At 55.0% G+C, this 20,510-nt stretch overlaps 1 long non-coding RNA gene across 1 annotated transcript in view; it reads left to right on the plus strand.

Annotated features, from left to right (window-relative positions):
- The first annotated feature begins 6,388 nt into the window (after nucleotides 1-6,388).
- Nucleotides 6,389-20,510, plus strand: part of LOC140404779 (uncharacterized) — a 76,078-nt gene continuing 61,956 nt past the window's right edge. Inside the window, exon 1 of the long non-coding RNA XR_011938573.1 lies at nucleotides 6,389-6,787. This is a non-coding gene — a long non-coding RNA (uncharacterized lncRNA). The remainder of the gene's footprint in view (nucleotides 6,788-20,510) is intronic.

A 20,510-nucleotide genomic window follows, 5' to 3' on the forward strand; every position in this document is an offset into this window, starting at 1 on the left:
TCTGGAGATTGTAGCTAATCCACTAACCCATCTATAACCAGTTTGGAGATTGTAGCTATCCCACAAACCCATCTATACCAGTCTGGAGATTGTAGCTATCCCAGTAACACATCTATACCAGTCTGGAGATTGTAGCTAATCCACTAACCCATCTATACCAGTCTGGAGATTGTAGCTATCCCACTAACCCATCTATACCAGTCTGGAGATTGTAGCTAATCCACTAACCTAATCCACTAACCTATCTATACCAGTCTGGAGATTGTAGCTAATCCACTAACCTAATCCACTAACCTATCTATACCAGTCTGGAGATTGTAGCTATCCCACTAACCCATCTATACCAGTCTGGAGATTGTAGCTAATCCACTAACCCATCTATACCAGTCTGGAGATTGTAGCTATCCCACTAACGCATCTATACCAGTCTGGAGATTGTAGCCATCCCACTAACCCATCTATACCAGTCTGGAGATTGTAGCCATCCCACTAACCCATCTATACCAGTCTGGTATTGTAGCTAATCCACTAACCCATCTATACCAGTCTGGAGATTGGAGCCATCCCACTACCCATCTATACCAGTCTGGAGATTGGAGCTAATCCACTAACCCCAGAAGGGAAGGGGGGAGAATAGAAAAGCAATAGTTGTAGGAGATTCAATGGTTAGGGGAATAGATAGGAGATTCTGTGGTCGCGAGCGAGACTCCCAGAAGGTATGTTGCCTCCCGGGTGCCAGGGCCAGGGATGTCTCTGATCGTGTCTTCAGGATCCTTAAGGGGGAGGGTGAGCAGCCAGAAGTCGTGGTGCACATTGGTACCAACGACATAGGTAGGAAAAGGGGTGTGGAGGTAATAAACAAGTTTAGGGAGTTAGGCTGGAAGTTGAAAGCCAGGACAGACAGAGTTGTCATCTCTGGTTTGTTGCCGGTATCACGTGATAGCGAGGCTAGGAATAGGGAGAGAGTGCAGTTGAACACGTGGCTGCAGGAATGGTGTTGGAGGGAGGGCTTCAGGTATTTGGATAATTGGAGCGCATTCTGGGGAAGGTGGGACCTGTACAAGCAGGACGGGTTGCATCTGAACCAGAGGGGCACCAATATCCTGGGAGGGAGGTTTGCTAGTACACTTCGGGAGGGTTTAAACTAATTTGGCAGGGGAATGGGAACCGGATTTGTAGTCCAGCAACTAAGGTAGCCGATATTCAGGACGCCAAAGCGTGTAATGAGGCAGTGGGGAAGGGAACACTGACAAAGGAGAGTATTTGCAGGCACGGAGATGGGTTGAAGTGTGTATACTTCAACGCAAGAAGCATCAGGAATAAGGTGGGTGAACTTAAGGCATGGATCGGTACTTGGGACTACGATGTGGTGGCCATCACGGAAACTTGGATAGAAGAGGGGCAGAAATGGTTGTTGGAGGTCCCTGGTTATAGATGTTTCAATAAGATTAGGGAGGGTGGTAAAAGAGGTGGGGGGGGTGGCATTATTAATTAGAGATAGTATAACAGCTGCAGAAAGGCAGTTCGAGGAGTATCACCCTATTGAGGTAGTATGGGTTGAAGTCAGAAATAGGAAAGGAGCAGTCACCTTGTTAGGAGTTTTCTATAGGCCCCCCAATAGTAACAGAGATGTGGAGGAACAGATTGGGAAACAGATTTTGGAAAGATGCAAAAGTCATAGGGTAGTAGTCATGGGCGACTTTAACTTCCCAAATATTGAGTGAAAACTCTTTAGATCAAATAGTTTGGATGGGGTAGTGTTTGTGCAGTGTGTCCAGGAAGCTTTTCTAACACAGTATGTAGATTGTCCGACCAGAGGAGGGGCAATATTGGATTTAGTACTGGGTAATGAACCAGGGCAAGTGATAGGTTTGTTAGTGGGGGAGCATTTTGGAGATAGTGACCACAATTCTGTGACTTTCACTTCAGTAATGGAGAGGGATAGGTCCGTGCAACAGGGCAAGGTTTACAATTGGGGGAAGGGTAAATACGATGTTGTCAGACAAGAATTGAAGTGCATAAGTTGGGAACATAGGCTGGCAGGGAAGGACACAAGTGAAATGTGGAACTTGTTCGAGGAACAGGTGCTACGTGTCCTTGATATGTATGTCCCTGTCAGGCAGGGAAGAGATGGTCGAGTGAGGGAACCATGGTTGACAAGAGAGGTTGAATGTCTTGTTAAGAGGAAAAAGGAGACTTATGTAAGGCTGAGGAAACCAGGTTCAGACAGGGCATTGGAGGGATACAAGATAGCCAGGAGGGAACTGAAGAAAGGGATTAGGAGAGCTAAGAGAGGGCATGAACAATCTTTGGCGGGTAGGATCAAGGAAAACCCCAAGGCCTTTTACACATATGTGAGAAATATGAGAATGACTAGAGCGAGGGTAGGTCCGATCAAGGACAGTAGCGGGAGATTGTGTATTGAGTCTGAAGAGATAGGAGAGGTCTTGAATGAGTATTTTTCTTCTGTATTTACAAATGAGAGGGGCGATATTGTTGGAGAGGACAGTGTGAAACAGATTGGTAAGCTCGAGGAAATACTTGTCAGGAAGGAAGATGTGTTGGGCATTTTGAAAAACTTGAGGATAGACAAGTTCCCCCGGGCCTGACGGGATATATCCAAGGATTCTATGGGAAGCAAGAGATGAAATTGCAGAGCCGTTGGCAATGATCTTTTCGTCCTCACTGTCAACAGGGGTGGTACCAGGGGATTGGAGAGTGGCGAATGTCGTGCCCCTGTTCAAAAAAGGAACTAGGGATAACCCTGGGAATTACAGGCCAGTTAGTCTTACTTCGGTGGTAGGCAAAGTAATGGAAAGGGTACTGAAGGATAGGATTTCTGAGCATCTGGAAAGACACTGCTTGATTAGGGATAGTCAGCACGGATTTGTGAGGGGTAGGTCTTGCCTTACAAATCTTATTGAATTCTTTGAGGAGGTGACCAAGCATGTGGATGAAGGTAAAGCAGTGGATGTAGTGTACATGGATTTTAGTAAGGCATTTGATAAAGTTCCCCATGGTAGGCTTATGCATAAAGTAAGGAGGCATGGGATAGTGGGAAATTTGGCCAGTTGGATAACGAACTGGCTAACCGATAGAAGTCAGAGAGTGGTGGTGGATGGCAAATATTCAGCCTGGATCCCAGTTACCAGTGGCGTACCGCAGGGATCAGTTCTGGGTCCTCTGCTGTTTGTGATTTTCATTAATGACTTGGATGAGGGAGTTGAAGGGTGGGTCAGTAAAATTGCAGACGATACGAAGATTGGTGGAGTTGTGGATAGTAAGGAGGGCTGTTGTCGGCTGCAAAGAGACATAGATAGGATGCAGAGCTGGGCTGAGAAGTGGCAGATGGAGTTTAACCCTGAAAAGTGTGAGGTTGTCCATTTTGGAAGGACAAATATGAATGCGGAATATAGGGTTAACGGTAGAGTTCTTGGCAATGTGGAGGAGCAGAGAGATCTTGGGGTCTATGTTCATACATCTTTGAAAGTTGCCACTCAAGTGGATAGAGCTGTGAAGAAGGCCTATGGTGTGCTCGCGTTCATTAACAGAGGGATTGAATTTAAGAGCCGTGAGGTGATGATGCAGCTGTACAAAACTTTGGTAAGGCCACATTTGGAGTACTGTGTACAGTTCTGGTCGCCTCATTTTAGGAAGGATGTGGAAGCTCTGGAAAAGGTGCAAAGAAGATTTACCAGGATGTTGCCTGGAATGGAGAGTAGGTCTTACGAGGAAAGGTTGAGGGTGCTAGGCCTTTTCTCATTAGAACGGAGAAGGATGAGGGGGGACTTGATAGAGGTTTATAAGATGATCAGGGGAATAGATAGAGTAGACAGTCAGAGACTTTTTCCCCGGGTGGAACACACCATTACAAGGGGACATAAATTTAAGGTGAAAGGTGGAAGATATAGGAGGGATATCAGAGGTAGGTTCTTTACCCAGAGAGTAGTGGGGGCATGGAATGCACTGCCTGTGGAAGTAGTTGAGTCGGAAACATTAGGGACCTTCAAGCAGCTATTGGATAGGTACATGGATGACGGTAAAATGATATAGTGTAGATTTATTTGTTCTTAAGGGCAGCACGGTAGCATTGTGGATAGCGCAATTGCTTCACAGCTCCATGGTCCCAGGTTCGATTCCGGCTTGGGTCATTGTCTGTGCGGAGTCTGCGCGTCCTCCCCGTGTCTGCGTGGGTTTCCTCCAGGTGCTCCGGTTTCCTCCCACGGTCCAAAGATGTGTGGGTTAGGTGAATTGGCCAATGATAAATTGCCCTTAATGTCCAAATTGCCCTTGGTGTTGGGTGGAGGTGTTGAGTTTGGGTAGGGTGCTCTTTCCAAGAGCCGGTGCAGACTCAAAGGGCCGAATGGCCTCCTTCTGCACTGTAAATTCAATGATAATCTATGATTAATCTAGGACAAAGGTTCGGCACAACATCGTGGGCCGAAGGGCCTGTTCTCTGCTGTATTTTCTATGTTCTATGTTCTATACCAGTCTGGAGATTGGAGCTAATCCACTAACCCATCTATACCAGTCTGGAGATTGTAGCTAATCCACTAACCATCTATACAAGTCTGGAGATTGTAGCTCTCCCAGTAACCCATCTATACCAGCCTGGAGATTGTAGCTATCCCACTAGCCCATCTATACCAGTCTGGAGATTGTAGCCATCCCACTAACCCATCTATACCAGTCTGGAGATTGTAGCTATCCCAGTAACCCATCTATACCAGCCTGGAGATTGTAGCCATCCCACTAACCCATCTATACCAGTCTGGAGATTGTAGCTATCCCACTAACCCATCTATACCAGTCTGGAGATTGTAGCTATCTCACTAACCCATCTATACCATTCTGGAGATTGTAGCTATCCCAGTAACCCATCTATACCAGTCTGGAGATTGTAGCTATCCCAGTAACCCATCTATACCAGTCTGGAGATTGTAGCTATCCCAGTAACCCATCTATACCAGTCTGGAGATTGTAGCCATCCTCTACACTGTCCCCCACTCGGCCAATCTTTGTCGGCAGCAAATTTCCCAAGCGAGCCCCCATGTTCATGCCCAAATGGTTAATATTTAAAACAAACAGTAAGGGTCCTACACCGAGCCCTGTGCAACACCGCTTAAACACCTTTCCAATTGCAGCCATCGACCATGACCCTTGTTTCCTGTCACTCAGCCAACTTTTTATCCAGTTCACCACATTGCCCTGTATCCCACAGGCTTTCAGTTTCTTGACCAATCTGCCATGTGGGACCTTGTCAAACACCTTGCTAAAGTCCTAGCACACTACATGCACTGTACTACCTTCATCAACCCTTCATAGAATCCACCTAACCTGCACATCTTTGGACTGGGAGGAAACGGGAGCACCCGGAGGAAACCCACGCACACACCGGGAGAACCAGGAACACTGTCTCTGAGTAAAGGGTTGGCCATAAGACTGATGCAGAGAGTCTCCACCTCCATCACTGAGCATGTTCAAGACCGTTTGTCTGGATAATAATGACACTGAGGCGTAAGGGGCTGGTTTCGCTCAGTTGGTTGGACAGCTGGTTTGTGATGCAAGTGAGGCCAGCAGCGCGGGTTCAAATCCCGCACCGGCTGAGGTAGTTGATGAAGGCCCTATCTTCTCAATCTTGCCCCTTAGCTGAGGTGTGGTGACCCTCGGGTTAAATCAACACCGGTCAAGTCTCTCTTGTCAAAGGGGAAAGCAGCCTGTGGTCATCTGGGACCATGGAGACGTTACCTTTTAGTTGGCAAAATATCCTAGAGGGAGAAGATCTGTTTGAACGGTGGAGCTGGTTCGATGGGCCACGACGCTCCTCCTGTAAACCAATAGTGTTCTTGAGCACTGGACGTAGCCTGGATCCCATGGCAACTGGGTGGATCCCCTGGCAACTGGGTGTCATTCAAACTAAACTCAGGACTGTGTAAAAGGTTCAGGAAATGATGGCGCCTCTTGCTGTGGGTGTAAATGTCGGTTTCTTTCGTTTCTGTAAATAAGCTTGGACAAGTGCATAGATGAGGCGTTGGGAGTCGGTGGTAGGGATTGTGATTTAATGGCACACTAGTCGCCTGGCCAACATTCCTCCCTTGGCCATCTGCTTATCTGGGTGTGTGCTGTTGGTGGGATTCTCCTGTGCATGCCAGTTTTTGCCTTGCCAAGCCCTTCATTCGGCCGTGTAGAGCTGAGAGAAATTGCTTTTCTGAATGTACTTGATTTATGTTTCCATATTGGCACGTTCCCCGGAGTTCTTGAGGAGATGGTGACTCCGGGTTTGCTGCATGGGTGTTGAAACTGGCCCTAGCTGCTTGGTTGCTTAGGGAGCAGTGTCGGAGAGGGCTCGAGTCAACTCTCGGCCCCACTGCCCTGGGAGTCGTGGCTTCAGCGTTTTGAAATCTCCCTGCCTCCTTCCCAACAGGTGCCGAAGGTCAAAGAGGCGGATGAGAGCCCGGCCTCTGGGACCCCTGCTGAAGAAGCTTCAGAAAGTCCAGCTGTCCCCGATCCTGTTCCGGCTCTTCCCGAAACACAGGTGACCAAAGAACCTCCATCGGTTTCGGCAGAAACTGTCTTCACGGCAATGGCTGAAGAAACGCAATGTGTGGCGGCCCTGGAACCGGAGGTCACTCACCTGGCGGAGGGTGTGGCCACTCACCTGGCGGAGGTCACTCACCTGGCGGAGGTCACTCACCTGGCTGAGGGTGTGGCCACTCACCTGGCGGAGGTCACTCACCTGGCGGAGGGTGTGGCCACTCACCTAGCGGAGGTCACTCACCTGGCGGAGGTAAGAGTCTAATCCAGGCCTGTTTGAATGTTGGTTGGTTGGAATTTAACTCCTTTTTAAGGCCCAGCATTGACTTTATTGTTTTTGTTTTGTTTTGAGGGGTGTTGTTAATCATTAGACCACAGGAGGCCGTGCGGCTGGTCCAGTCCATGTTGGCCTTCTGTACAGCAATCCAGGCAGGTCCAATCCTCCAACTCTATCCCGGATCTCTGCCGGTTTATTTCCCTCGAGTCTGTCCGATCGGGTTATCGTCTTGTGCACCCTCAATCGCACCCTGTTTCATCTCCTTCACTCCCAAGGGGAAACAGTCCCCACTTCTCCAAGCTGGATCGGAGATAACCACTCTCTCGTCCAAAATGCTGAAACCGTTCTGGCAAATCTCCCTCCGCATCGTCTCGGGGAGCCCCGCCTCCCCCCTGAAGTGTGCTGAGCAGAACTGATGCAGTTACCAATCCACGGCCTAACCAGAGCTTTCGGAAGTTTCAGCAGGACCTTTAGTACCCCATGCCTTTTATTTAGGGAGATCTGGATCCCTGCTCCCTGTGGGGGCGCTCTGTGCTAACCCTAACATAAGGCTTTCCGCTAACCATAACATCCAGTCCTCTATCAGGCCACCCCCCCCCCCCCCCCCTCCCAAAACTCTCCACTAAGCCTAACAGACTCTCCTCTACCCCTAACATCGGGTCTCCTCTGCTAACTTCAGACCCTCCCCTGCTAACCCTAACATCAGGCCCTCTCTGCTCTCCACTAACCCTAACATCAGGCCCTCTCTGCTCTCCGCTAACCCTAACATCAGGCCCTCCCACGCTCTCCGCTAACCCTAACATCAGGCCCTCTGCTCTCCGCTAACCCTAACATCAGGCCCTCTCTGCTCTCCGCTAACCCTAACATCAGGCCCTCCCACGCTCTCCGCTAACCCGAACATCAGGCCCTCCCACGCTCTCCACTTAGCCGAACATCAGGCCCACTCTGCTCTCCGCGAACCCTAACATCAGGCTCTCCGCTAACCCGAACATTAGGCCCTCTCTGCTCTCCCCTAACCCTAACATCAGGCCATCTCTGCTGTCCCCTAACCCTAACATCAGGCCCTCTCTGCTCTCCGCTAACCTAACATCAGGCCCTCCCTGCTCTCCGCTAACCTAACATCAGGCCCTCCCACGCTCTCCCCTAACAATAACATCAGACCATCTCACGCTCTCCGCTAACCCTCACATCAGGCCCTCTGCTCTCCGCTAACCCTAACATCAGGCCCTCTCTGCTCTCCCCTAACCCTAACATCAGGCCCTCTCTGCTCTCCCCTAACCCTAACATCAGGCCATCTCTGCTGTCCCCTAACCCTAACATCAGGCCCTCTCTGCTCTCCGCTAACCTAACATCAGGCCCTCCCTGCTCTCCGCTAACCTAACATCAGGCCCTCCCACGCTCTCCCCTAACAATAACATCAGACCATCTCACGCTCTCCGCTAACCCGAACATTAGGCCCTCTCTGCTCTCCGCTAACCCTAACATCAGGCTCTCCCACGCTCTCCGCTAACCCTAACATCAGGCCCTCCCACGCTCTCCGCTAACTCTAACATCAGGCCCTCTCTACTCTCCCCGGACCCTAACATCAGGCCCTCTCACGCTCTCTGCTAACCCTAACATCAGGCCCTCTCTGCTCTCCCCAAACCGTAACATCAAGCCCTCTGCTCTCCGCTAACCTAACATCAGGCCCTCTCTGCTCTCCCCTAACCCTAACATCAGGCCCTCTGCTCTCTGCTAACCCTAACATCAGGCCCTCCCACTCGCTCCGCTAACCCTAACCCAACATCAGGCCCTCCCACGCTCTCCGCTAACCCTAACATCAGGCCCTCCCACGCTCTCGGCTAACCCGAACATCAGGCCCTCCCACGCTCTCCACTAACCCTAACATCAGGCCCTCTCTGCTCTCCGCTAACCCTAACATCAGGCCCTCTCTGCACTCCGCTAACCCGAACATCAGGCCCTCTCTGCTCTCCCCTAACCCTAACATCAGGCCCTCTGCTCTCTGCTAACCCTAACATCAGGCCCTCCCACTCGCTCCGCTAACCCTAACCCAACATCAGGCCCTCCCACGCTCTCCGCTAACCCTAACATCAGGCCCTCCCACGCTCTCCGCTAACCCTAACATCAGGCCCTCCCACGCCCTCTGCTAACCCTAACATCAGGCCCTCTCTGCTCTCCGCTAACCCTAACATCAGGCCCTCCCACGCTCTCCGCTAACCCTAACATCAGGCCCTATCTGCTCTCCGCTAACCCTAACATCAGGCCCTCCCACACTCTCCGCTAACCTAACATCAGGCCCTCCCACGCTCTGCACTGACCCTAACATTAGGCCCTCCCACACTCTCCGCTAACCCTAACATCAGGCCCTCCCACGCTCTCCGCTAACCCTAACATCAGGCCCTCCCACTCTCTCCGCTAACCCTAACATCAGGCCCTCCCACGCTCTCCGCTAACCCTAACATTAGGCCCTCTCTGCTCTCCGCTAACCCTAACATCAGGCCCTCCCACGCTCTCCGCTAACCCGAGCATCAGGCCCTCCCACGCTCTCCACTAACCCGAACATCAGGCCCTCTCTGCTCTCCCCAAGCCCTAACATCTGGCCCTCTCTGCTCTCCGCTTACCCTAACATCAGGCCCGCCATGCTCTCCCCTAACAATAACTTCAGGCCCTCCCACGCTCTCCGCTAACCCGAACATTAGGCCCTCTCTGCTCTCCACTAACCCTAACATCAGGCTCTCTCTGCTCTCCCCGAACCCTAACATCAGACCCTCCCACGCTCTCCGCTAACCCTAACATCAGGCCCTCCCACGCTCACCGATAACTCTAACATCAGGCCGTCTCTGCTCTCCCCGAACCCTAACATCAGGCCCTCCCTGCTCTCCGCGAACCCTAACATCAGGCCCTCCCACGCTCTCCGCTAACCCTAACATCAGGCCCTCCCACGCTCTCCGCTAACCCTAACATCAGGCCCTCTCTGCTCTCCGCTAACCTAACATCAGGCCCTCCCACGCTCTCCGCTAACCCTAACATCAGGCCCTCTCTGCTCTCCGCTAACCCTAACATCAGGCCCTCTCTGCACTCCGCTAACCCTAACATCAGGCCCTCCCACGCTCTCCGCTAACCCTAACATCAGGCCCTCCCACGCTCTCCGCTAACCCTAACATCAGGCCCTTGCTGCTCTCCTCCAACCCTAAAATCCGGCCCTCTCTGCTCTCCGCTAACCCGAACATCAGGCCCTCTCGGCTCTCCGCTAACCCGAACATCAGGCACTCTCTGCTCTCCCCTAACCCTAACATCAGGCCCTCTCTGCTCTCCGCTAACCCGAACATCAGGCCCTCCCACGCTCTCCGCTAACCCGAACATCAGGCCCTCCCATGCTCTCCGCTAACCCGAACATCAGGCCCTCCCACGCTCTCCGCTAACCCTAACATCAGGCCCTCTCTGCTCTCCGCTAACCCTAACATCAAGCGCTCCCGTGCTGTCTGCTAACCCTAACATCAGGCCCTCTCTGCTCTCCGCTAACCCTAACATCAGGCCCTCCCACGCTCTCCGCAAACCCTAACATCAGGCCCTCTCTGCTCTCCCCTAACCTTAACATCAGGCCCTCTCTGCTCTCTGCTAACCCTAACATCAGGCCCTCCCACGCTCTCCACTAACCCTAACATCAGGCCCTCCCACGCTCTCCGCTAACCCTAAGATCAGGCCCTCTCTGCTCTCCGCTAACCCTAACATCAGGCCCTCCCACGCTCTCCGCTAACCCTAACATCAGGCCCTCCCACTGTCTCCGCTTACCCTAACATCAGGCCCTCTCTGCTCTCCCCTAACCCTAACATCAGGCCCTCCCACTCTCTCCGCTTACCCTAACATCAGGCCCTCTCTGCTCTCCCTCAACCCTAACATCAGGCCCTCCCACGCTCTCCGCTAACCCTAACATCAGGCCCTCCCACGCTCTCCGCTAACCCGAACATTAGGCCCTCTCTGCTCTCCGCTAAACCTAACATCAGGCTCTCTCTGCTCTCCCCGAACCCTAACATCAGGCCCTCCCACGCTCACCGCTAACTCTAACATCAGGCCGTCTCTGCTCTCCCCGAACCCTAACATCAGGCCCTCTCACGCTCTCCGCTAACCCTAACATCAGGCCCTCCCTGCTCTCCGCTAACCTAACATCAGGCCCTCACTGCTCTCCGCTAACCTAACATCAGGCCCTCACTGCTCTCCGCTAACCTAACATCAGGCCCTCCCTGCTCTCCCCGAACCCTAACATCAGGCCCTCACTGCTCTCCGCTAACCTAACATCAGGCCCTCCCTGCTCTCCGCGAACCCTAACATCAGGCCCTCCCACGTTCTCCGCTAACCCTAACATCAGGCCCTCTCTGCTCTCCGCTAACCTAACATCAGGCCCTCCCACGCTCTCCGCTAACCCTAACATCAGGCCCTCCCACGCTCTCCGCTAACCCTAACATCAGGCCCTCTCTGCTCTCTGCTAACCCTAACATCAGGCCCTCTCTGCTCTCCGCTAACCTAACATCAGGCCCTCCCACGCTCTCCGCTAACCCTAACATCAGGCCCTCCCACGCTCTCCGCTAACCCTAACATCAGGCCCTCTCTGCTCTCTGCTAACCCTAACATCAGGCCTTCTCTGCTCTCCGCTAACCTAACATCATGCCCTCCCACGCTCTCCTTTAACCTAACATCAGGCCCTTGCTGCTCTCCTCCAACCCTAACATCAGGCCCTCTCTGCTCTCCGCTAACCCGAACATCAGGCCCTCCCAAGATCGCCGATAACCCTAACATCAGGCCCTCCCAAGCTCTCCGCTAACCCTAACATTTTGGCCCTCCCACGCTCTCCGCTAACACTTACATCATGCCCTCTCTGCTCTCCCCTAGCCCTAACATCAGGCCCTCTCTGCTCTCCGCTAACCCGAACATCAGGCCCTCCCGTGCTGTCTGCTAACCCTAACATCAGGCCCTCCCACGCTCTCCGCTAACCCTAACATCAGGCCCTCCCACGCTCTCCGCTAACCCTAACATCAGGCCCTCCCACGCTCTCCGCTAACCCTAACATCAGGCCCTCCCACGCTCTCCGCTAACCCGAACATCAGACACTCCCACTCTCTCCGCGAACCCTAACATCAGGCCCTCCCACGCTATGCACTGACCCTAACATCAGGCCCTCCCACTGTCTCCGCTTACCCTAACATCAGGCCCTCCCACGCTCTCCGCTAACCCTAACATCAGGCCCTCCCACGCTCTCCGCTAACCCTAACATCAGGACCTCTCTGCTCTCCGCTAACCTAACATCAGGCCCTTTCTGCTCTCCGCGAACCCGAACATCAGGCCCTCCCACGCTCTCCGCTAACCTAACATCAGGCCCTCCCTGCTCTCCCCTAACCCTCACATCAGGCCCTCCCTGCTCTCCGCTAACCTAACATCAGGCCCTCTCTGCTCTCCGCTAACCTAACATCAGGCCCTTTCTGCTCTCCGCGAACCTGAACATCAGGCCCTCCCACGCTCTCCGCTAACCCTAACATCAGGCACTCTCTGCTCTCCCCTAACCCGAACATCAGGCCCTCCCACGCGCTCTGCTCACCCTAACATCAGGCCCTCTCTGCTCTCCGCTAACCTAACATCAGGCCCTCCCACGCTCTCCGCTAACCCTAACATCAGGCCCTCTCTGCTCTTCGCTAACCTAACATCAGGCCCTCCCACGCTCTCCGCTAACCCTAACATCAGGCCCCCTCTGCTCTCCGCTAACCCTAACATCAGGCCCCCTCTGCTCTCCGCTAACCCTAACATCAGGCCCTCTCTGCTCTCCGCTAACCCTAACATCATGCCCTCCCACGCTCTCTGCTCACATGAACATCAGGCCATCCAATGCTCTCCGCTTACCTAACTTGAGGCCCTCTCTGATCTCCACTAACCCTAACATCAGGCCCTCTCTGCTCTCCGCGAACTCTAACATCAGGCCCTCTGCTCTCCGGTAACCCGAACATCAGGCCCTCCCACGCTCTCCGCTAACCCTAACATCAGGCTCTCCCACGCTCTCCCCTAACCCAAACATCAGGCCCTCTCTGCTCTCCGCGAACTCTAACATCAGGCCCTCTGCTCTCCGGTAACCCGAACATCAGGCCCTCCCACGCTCTCCGCTAACCCTAACATCAGGCTCTCCCACGCTCTCCCCTAACCCAAACATCAGGCCCTCTCTGCTCTCCACTAACCCTAACATCAGGCCCTCTCTGCTCTCCGCTAGCCCTAACATTTTGGCCCTCCCACGCTCGCCGCTAACCCTTACATCATGCCCTCCCACGCTCTCCGCTAACCCTAACATCAGGCCCTCCCACGCTCTCCGCTAACCCTAACATCAGGCCCTCCCACGCTCTCCGCTAACCCTAACATCAGGCCCTCTCTGCTCTCTGCTAACCCTAACATCAGGCCTTCTCTGCTCTCCGCTAACCTAACATCAGGCCCTTGCTGCTCTCCTCCAACCCTAACATCAGGCCCTCTCTGCTCTCCGCTAACCCGAACATCAGGCCCTCCCAAGATCGCCGATAACCCTAACATCAGGCCCTCCCAAGCTCTCCGCTAACCCTAACATTTTGGCCCTCCCACGCTCTCCGCTAACACTTACATCATGCCCTCTCTGCTCTCCCCTAGCCCTAACATCAGGCCCTCCCACTGTCTCCGCTTACCCTAACATCAGGCCCTCCCACGCTCGCCGCTAACCCTTACATCATGCCCTCCCACGCTCTCCGCTAACCCTTACATCAGGCCCTCTCTGCTCTCTGCTCTCCGCTAACCCTAACATCAGGCCTTCTCTGCTCTCCGCTAACCCTAACATCAGGCCCTCCCACGCTTTCCGCTAACCCTAACATCAGGCCCTCCCTGCTCTTCCCTAACAATTACATCAGGCCCTCCCACGCTCTCCGCTAACCCTAACATCAGGCCCTCTCTGCTCTCCCCTAACCCTAACATCAGGCCCTCCCACGCTCTCCGCTAACCCTAAGATCAGGCCCTCTCTGCTCTCCCCAAACCCTAACATCAGGCCCTCCCACGCTCTCCGCTAATCTGAACATCAGGACCTCTCTGCTCTCTGCTCACCCTAACATCAGACCCTCCCACGCTCTCCGCTAACCCTAACATCAGGCCCTCCCGCGCTCTCCGCTAATCTGAACATCAGGACCTCTCTGCTCTCTGCTCACCCTAACATCAGACCCTCCCACGCTCTCCGCTAACCCTAACATCAGGCCCTCTCTGCTCTCCCCTAACCCTAACATCAGGCCCTCTCTGCTCTCCCCTAACCCTAACATCAGGCCCTCTCTGCTCTCCCCTAACCCTAACATCAGGCCCTCTCTGCTCTCCGCTAACCCTAACATCAGGCCCTCCCACGCTCTCCGCTAACCCTAACATCAGGCCCTCCCACGCTCTCCGCTAACCCTAACATCAGGCCCTCTCTGCTCTCTGCTAACCCTAACATCAGGCCCTCCCACGCTCTCCGCTAACCCTAACATCAGGCCCTCTCTGCTCTCCGCTAACCTAACATCAAGCCCTCCCACGCTCTCCGCTAACCCTAACATCAGTCCCTCCCACGCTCTCCGCTAACCCGAACATCAGGCCCTCTCTGCTCTCCGCTAACCCTAACATCAGGCCCTCTCTGCTCTCCCCTAACCCTAACATCAGGCCCTCTCTGCTCTCCCCTAACCCTAACATCAGGCCCTCTCTGCTCACCCCGAACCCTAACATCAGGCCCTCCCACGCTCTCCGCTAATCTGAACATCAGGACCTCTCTGCTCTCCGCTAACCTAACATCAGGCCCTCCCACGCTCTCCGCTAACCCTAACATCAGGCCCTCCCACGCTCTCCGCTAACCCTAACATCAGGCCCTCCCACGCTCTCCGCTAACCCTAACATCAGGCCCTCTCTGCTCTCTGCTAACCCTAACATCAGGCCTTCTCTGCTCTCCGCTAACCTAACATCAGGCCCTTGCTGCTCTCCTCCAACCCTAACATCAGGCCCTCTCTGCTCTCCGCTAACCCGAACATCAGGCCCTCCCAAGATCGCCGATAACCCTAACATCAGGCCCTCCCAAGCTCTCCGCTAACCCTAACATTTTGGCCCTCCCACGCTCTCCGCTAACACTTACATCATGCCCTCTCTGCTCTCCCCTAGCCCTAACATCAGGCCCTCTCTGCTCTCCGCTAACCCGAACATCAGGCCCTCCCAAGCTCTCCGCTAACCCTAACATTTTGGCCCTCCCACGCTCTCCGCTAACACTTACATCATGCCCTCTCTGCTCTCTGCTCTCCGCTAACCCTAACATCAAGCCCTCCCGTGCTGTCTGCTAACCCTAACATCAGGCCCTCCCACGCTCTCCGCTAACCCTAACATCAGGCCCTCCCACGCTCTCCGCTAACCCTAACATCAGGCCCTCCCACGCTCTCCGCTAACCCTAACATCAGGCCCTCCCACGCTCTCCGCTAACCCGAACATCAGACACTCCCACTCTCTCCGCGAACCCTAACATCAGGCCCTCCCACGCTATGCACTGACCCTAACATCAGGCCCTCCCACTGTCTCCGCTTACCCTAACATCAGGCCCTCCCACGCTCTCCGCTAACCCTAACATCAGGCCCTCCCACGCTCTCCGCTAACCCTAACATCAGGACCTCTCTGCTCTCCGCTAACCTAACATCAGGCCCTTTCTGCTCTCCGCGAACCCGAACATCAGGCCCTCCCACGCTCTCCGCTAACCTAACATCAGGCCCTCCCTGCTCTCCCCTAACCCTCACATCAGGCCCTCCCTGCTCTCCGCTAACCTAACATCAGGCCCTCTCTGCTCTCCGCTAACCTAACATCAGGCCCTTTCTGCTCTCCGCGAACCTGAACATCAGGCCCTCCCACGCTCTCCGCTAACCCTAACATCAGGCACTCTCTGCTCTCCCCTAACCCGAACATCAGGCCCTCCCACGCGCTCTGCTCACCCTAACATCAGGCCCCCTCTGCTCTCCGCTAACCCTAACATCAGGCCCCCTCTGCTCTCCGCTAACCCTAACATCAGGCCCTCTCTGCTCTCCGCTAACCCTAACATCATGCCCTCCCACGCTCTCTGCTCACATGAACATCAGGCCATCCAATGCTCTCCGCTTACCTAACTTGAGGCCCTCTCTGATCTCCACTAACCCTAACATCAGGCCCTCTCTGCTCTCCGCGAACTCTAACATCAGGCCCTCTGCTCTCCGGTAACCCGAACATCAGGCCCTCCCACGCTCTCCGCTAACCCTAACATCAGGCTCTCCCACGCTCTCCCCTAACCCAAACATCAGGCCCTCTCTGCTCTCCACTAACCCTAACATCAGGCCCTCTCTGCTCTCCGCTAGCCCTAACATTTTGGCCCTCCCACGCTCGCCGCTAACCCTTACATCATGCCCTCCCACGCTCTCCGCTAACCCTTACATCAGGCCCTCTCTGCTCTCTGCTCTCCGCTAACCCTAACATCAGGCCTTCTCTGCTCTCCGCTAACCCTAACATCAGGCCCTCCCACGCTTTCCGCTAACCCTAACATCAGGCCCTCCCTGCTCTTCCCTAACAATTACATCAGGCCCTCCCACGCTCTCCGCTAACCCTAACATCAGGCCCTCTCTGCTCTCCCCTAACCCTAACATCAGGCCCTCCCACGCTCTCCGCTAACCCTAAGATCAGGCCCTCTCTGCTCTCCCCAAACCCTAACATCAGGCCCTCTCTGCTCTCCGCTAACCCTAACATCAGGCCCTCCCACGCTCTCCGCTAACCCTAACATCAGGCCCTCTCTGCTCTCTGCCAACCCTAACATCAGGCCCTCCCACGCTCTCCGCTAACCCTAACATCAGGCGCTCTCTGCTCTCCGCTAAGCTAACATCAGGCCCTCCCACGCTCTCCGCTAACCCGAACATCAGTCCCTCCCACGCTCTCCGCTAACCCGAACAGCAGGCCCTCCCACACTCTCCACTGACCCTAACATCATGCCCTCCCACTCTCTCCGCTTACCCTAACATCAGGCCCTCTCTGCTTTCCCCTAACCCTAACATCAGGCCCTCTCTGCTCAACCCGAACCCGAACATCAGGCCCTCTCTGCTCTCCCCTAACAATTACATCAGGCCCTTCCACGCTCTCTGCTAACCCTAACATCAGGCCCTCTCTGCTCTCCCCTAACCCTAACATCAGGCCCTCCCACGCTCTCCGCTAACCCTAAGATCAGGCCCTCTCTGCTCTCCGCTAACCCAACATCAGGCCCTCCGACGCTCTCCGCTAACCCTAACATCAGGCCCTCTCTGCTCTCCCCTAACCCTAACATCAGGCCCTCTCTGCTCTCCCCTAACCCTAACATCAGGCCCTCTCTGCTCTCCCCAAACCCTAACATCAGGCCCTCCCGCGCTCTCCGCTAATCTGAACATCAGGACCTCTCTGCTCTCTGCTCACCCTAACATCAGACCCTCCCACGCTCTCCGCTAACCCTAACATCAGGCCCTCTCTGCTCTCCCCTAACCCTAACATCAGGCCCTCTCTGCTCTCCCCTAACCCTAACATCAGGCCCTCTCTGCTCTCCCCTAACCCTAACATCAGGCCCTCTCTGCTCTCCGCTAACCCTAACATCAGGCCCTCCCACGCTCTCCGCTAACCCTAACATCAGGCCCTCCCACGCTCTCCGCTAACCCTAACATCAGGCCCTCTCTGCTCTCTGCTAACCCTAACATCAGGCCCTCCCACGCTCTCCGCTAACCCTAACATCAGGCCCTCTCTGCTCTCCGCTAACCTAACATCAAGCCCTCCCACGCTCTCCGCTAACCCTAACATCAGTCCCTCCCACGCTCTCCGCTAACCCGAACATCAGGCCCTCTCTGCTCTCCGCTAACCCTAACATCAGGCCCTCTCTGCTCTCCCCTAACCCTAACATCAGGCCCTCTCTGCTCTCCCCTAACCCTAACATCAGGCCCTCTCTGCTCACCCCGAACCCTAACATCAGGCCCTCCCACGCTCTCCGCTAATCTGAACATCAGGACCTCTCTGCTCTCCGCTAACCTAACATCAGGCCCTCCCACGCTCTCCGCTAACCCTAACATCAGGACCTCTCTGCTCTCCGCTAACCCGAACATCAGGCCCTCCCTGCTCTCCGCTAACCTAACATCAGGCCCTCTCTGCTATCCGCTAACCTAACATCAAGCCCTCCCATGCTCTCCGCTAACCCTAACATCAGGCCCTCCGCTAACCCTAACATCAGGCTCTCCCACGCTCTCCGCTAACCCGAACATCAGGCCCTCCCACGCTCAACGCTAACCCTAACATCAGGCCCTCCCAAGCTCTCCGCTAACCCTAACATCAGGCCCTCTGCTCTCCCCTAACCCTAACATCAGGCCCTCTCTGCTCTCCGCTAACCCTAACATCAGGCCCTCCCACGCTCTCCGCTAACCCGAACATCAGGCCCTCCCACGCTCTCCGCTAACCCTAACATCAGGCCCTCCCAAGCTCTCCGCTAACCCTAACATCAGGCCCTCTCTGCTCTCCCCTAACATCAGGCCCTCTCTGCTCCCCGCTAACCCTAACATCAGGCCCTCTCTGCTCTCCGCTAACCCTAACATCAGGCCCTCTCTGCTCTCCCCTAACAATAACATCAGGCCCTCCCACGCTCTCCGCTAACCCTAACATCAGGCCCTCTCTGCTCTCCGCTAACCCTAACATCAGGCCCTCTCTGCTCTCCCCTAACAATAACATCAGGCCCTCCCACGCTCTCCGCTAACCCTAACATCAGGCCCTCTCTGCTCTCCGCTAACCCTAACATCAGGCCCTCTCTGCTCTCCCCTAAAAATAACATCAGGCCCTCCCACGCTCTCTGCTAACCCTAACATCAGGCCCTCTCTGCTCTCCCCTAACCCTAACATCAGGCCCTCTCTGCTCTCCCCTAACCCTAACATCAGGCCCTCTCTGCTCTCCGCTAACCCTAACATCAGGCCCTCCCACGCTCTCCGCTAACCCTAACATCAGGCCCTCTCTGCTCTCTGCTAACCCTAAAATCAGGCCCTCCCACGCTCTCCGCTAACCCTAACATCAGGCCCTCTCTGCTCTCCGCTAACCTAACATCAAGCCCTCCCACGCTCTCCGCTAACCCTAACATCAGTCCCTCCCACGCTCTCCGCTAACCCGAACATCAGGCCCTCTCTGCTCTCCGCTAACCCGAACATCAGGCCCTCTCTGCTCTCCCCAAACCCGAACATCAGGCCCTCTCTGCTCTCCCCAAACCCTAACATCAGGCCCTCTCTGCTCACCCCGAACCCTAACATCAGGCCCTCCCACGCTCTCCGCTAATCTGAACATCAGGACCTCTCTGCTCTCTGCTAACCCTAACATCAGGCCCTCCCACGCTCTCCGCTAACCCTAACATCAGGACCTCTCTGCTCTCCGCTAACCCGAACATCAGGCCCTCTCTGCTCTCCGCTAACCTAACATCAGGCCCTCTCTGCTCTCCGCTAACCTAACATCAGGCCCTCCCTGCTCTCCGCGAACCCTAACATCAGGCCCTCCCACGCTCTCCTCTAACCCTAACATCAGGCCCTCCCACGCTCTCCGCTAACCCGAACATCAGACACTCCCACTCTCTCCGCGAACCCTAACATCAGGCCCTCCCACTGTCTCCGCTTACCCTAACATCAGGCCCTCTCTGCTCTCCCCTAACCCTAACATCAGGCCCTCTCTGCTCTCCCCGAACACTAACATCAGGCCCTCTCTGCTGTCCCCGAACACTAACATCAGGCCCTCCCACGCTCTCCGCTAACCCTAACATCAGGCCCTCCCACGCTCTCCGCTAACCCTAACATCAGGACCTCTCTGCTCTCCGCTAACCCTCACATCAGGCCCTCCCTGCTCTCCGCTAACCTAACATCAGGCCCTCTCTGCTCTCCGCTAACCTAACATCAGGCCCTTTCTGCTGTCCCCTAACCCGAACATCAGGCCCTCCCACGCGCTCTGCTCACTCTAACATCAGGCCCTCTCTGCTCTCCGCTAACCAACATCAGGCCCTCCCACGCTCTCCGCTAACCCTAACATCAGGCCCTCCCACGCTCTCCGCTAACCCTAACATCAGGCCCCCTCTGCTCTCCGCTAACCCTAACATCAGGCCCCCTCTGCTCTCCGCTAACCCTAACATCAGGCCCTCTCTGCTCTCCGCTAACCCTAACATCATGCCCTCCCACGCTCTCTGCTCACATGAACATCAGGCCATCCAATGCTCTCCGCTTACCTAACTTGAGGCCCTCTCTGATCTCCACTAACCCTAACATCAGGCCCTCTCTGCTCTCCGCGAACCCTAACATCAGGCCCTCTGCTCTCCGGTAACCCGAACATCAGGCCCTCCCACGCTCTCCGCTAACCCTAACATCAGGCTCTCCCACGCTCTCCCCTAACCGGAACATCAGGCCCTCTCTGCTCTCCACTAACCCCAACATCAGGCGCTCTCTGCTCTCCGCTAACCCGAACATCAGGCCCTCCCACGCTCTCCGCTAAACCTAACATCAGGCCCTCCCAAGCTCTCCGCTAACCCTAACATCAGGCCCTCCCAAGCTCTCCGCTAGCCCTAACATTTTGGCCCTCCCACGCTCGCCGCTAACCCTTACATCATGCCCTCCCACGCTCTCCGCTAACCCTTACATCAGGCCCTCTCTGCTCTCTGCTCTCC

Source organism: Scyliorhinus torazame, chromosome 31 (genome assembly GCF_047496885.1).
Source record: "Scyliorhinus torazame isolate Kashiwa2021f chromosome 31, sScyTor2.1, whole genome shotgun sequence".
NCBI classification, from domain to species: Eukaryota; Metazoa; Chordata; class Chondrichthyes; order Carcharhiniformes; family Scyliorhinidae; genus Scyliorhinus; species Scyliorhinus torazame.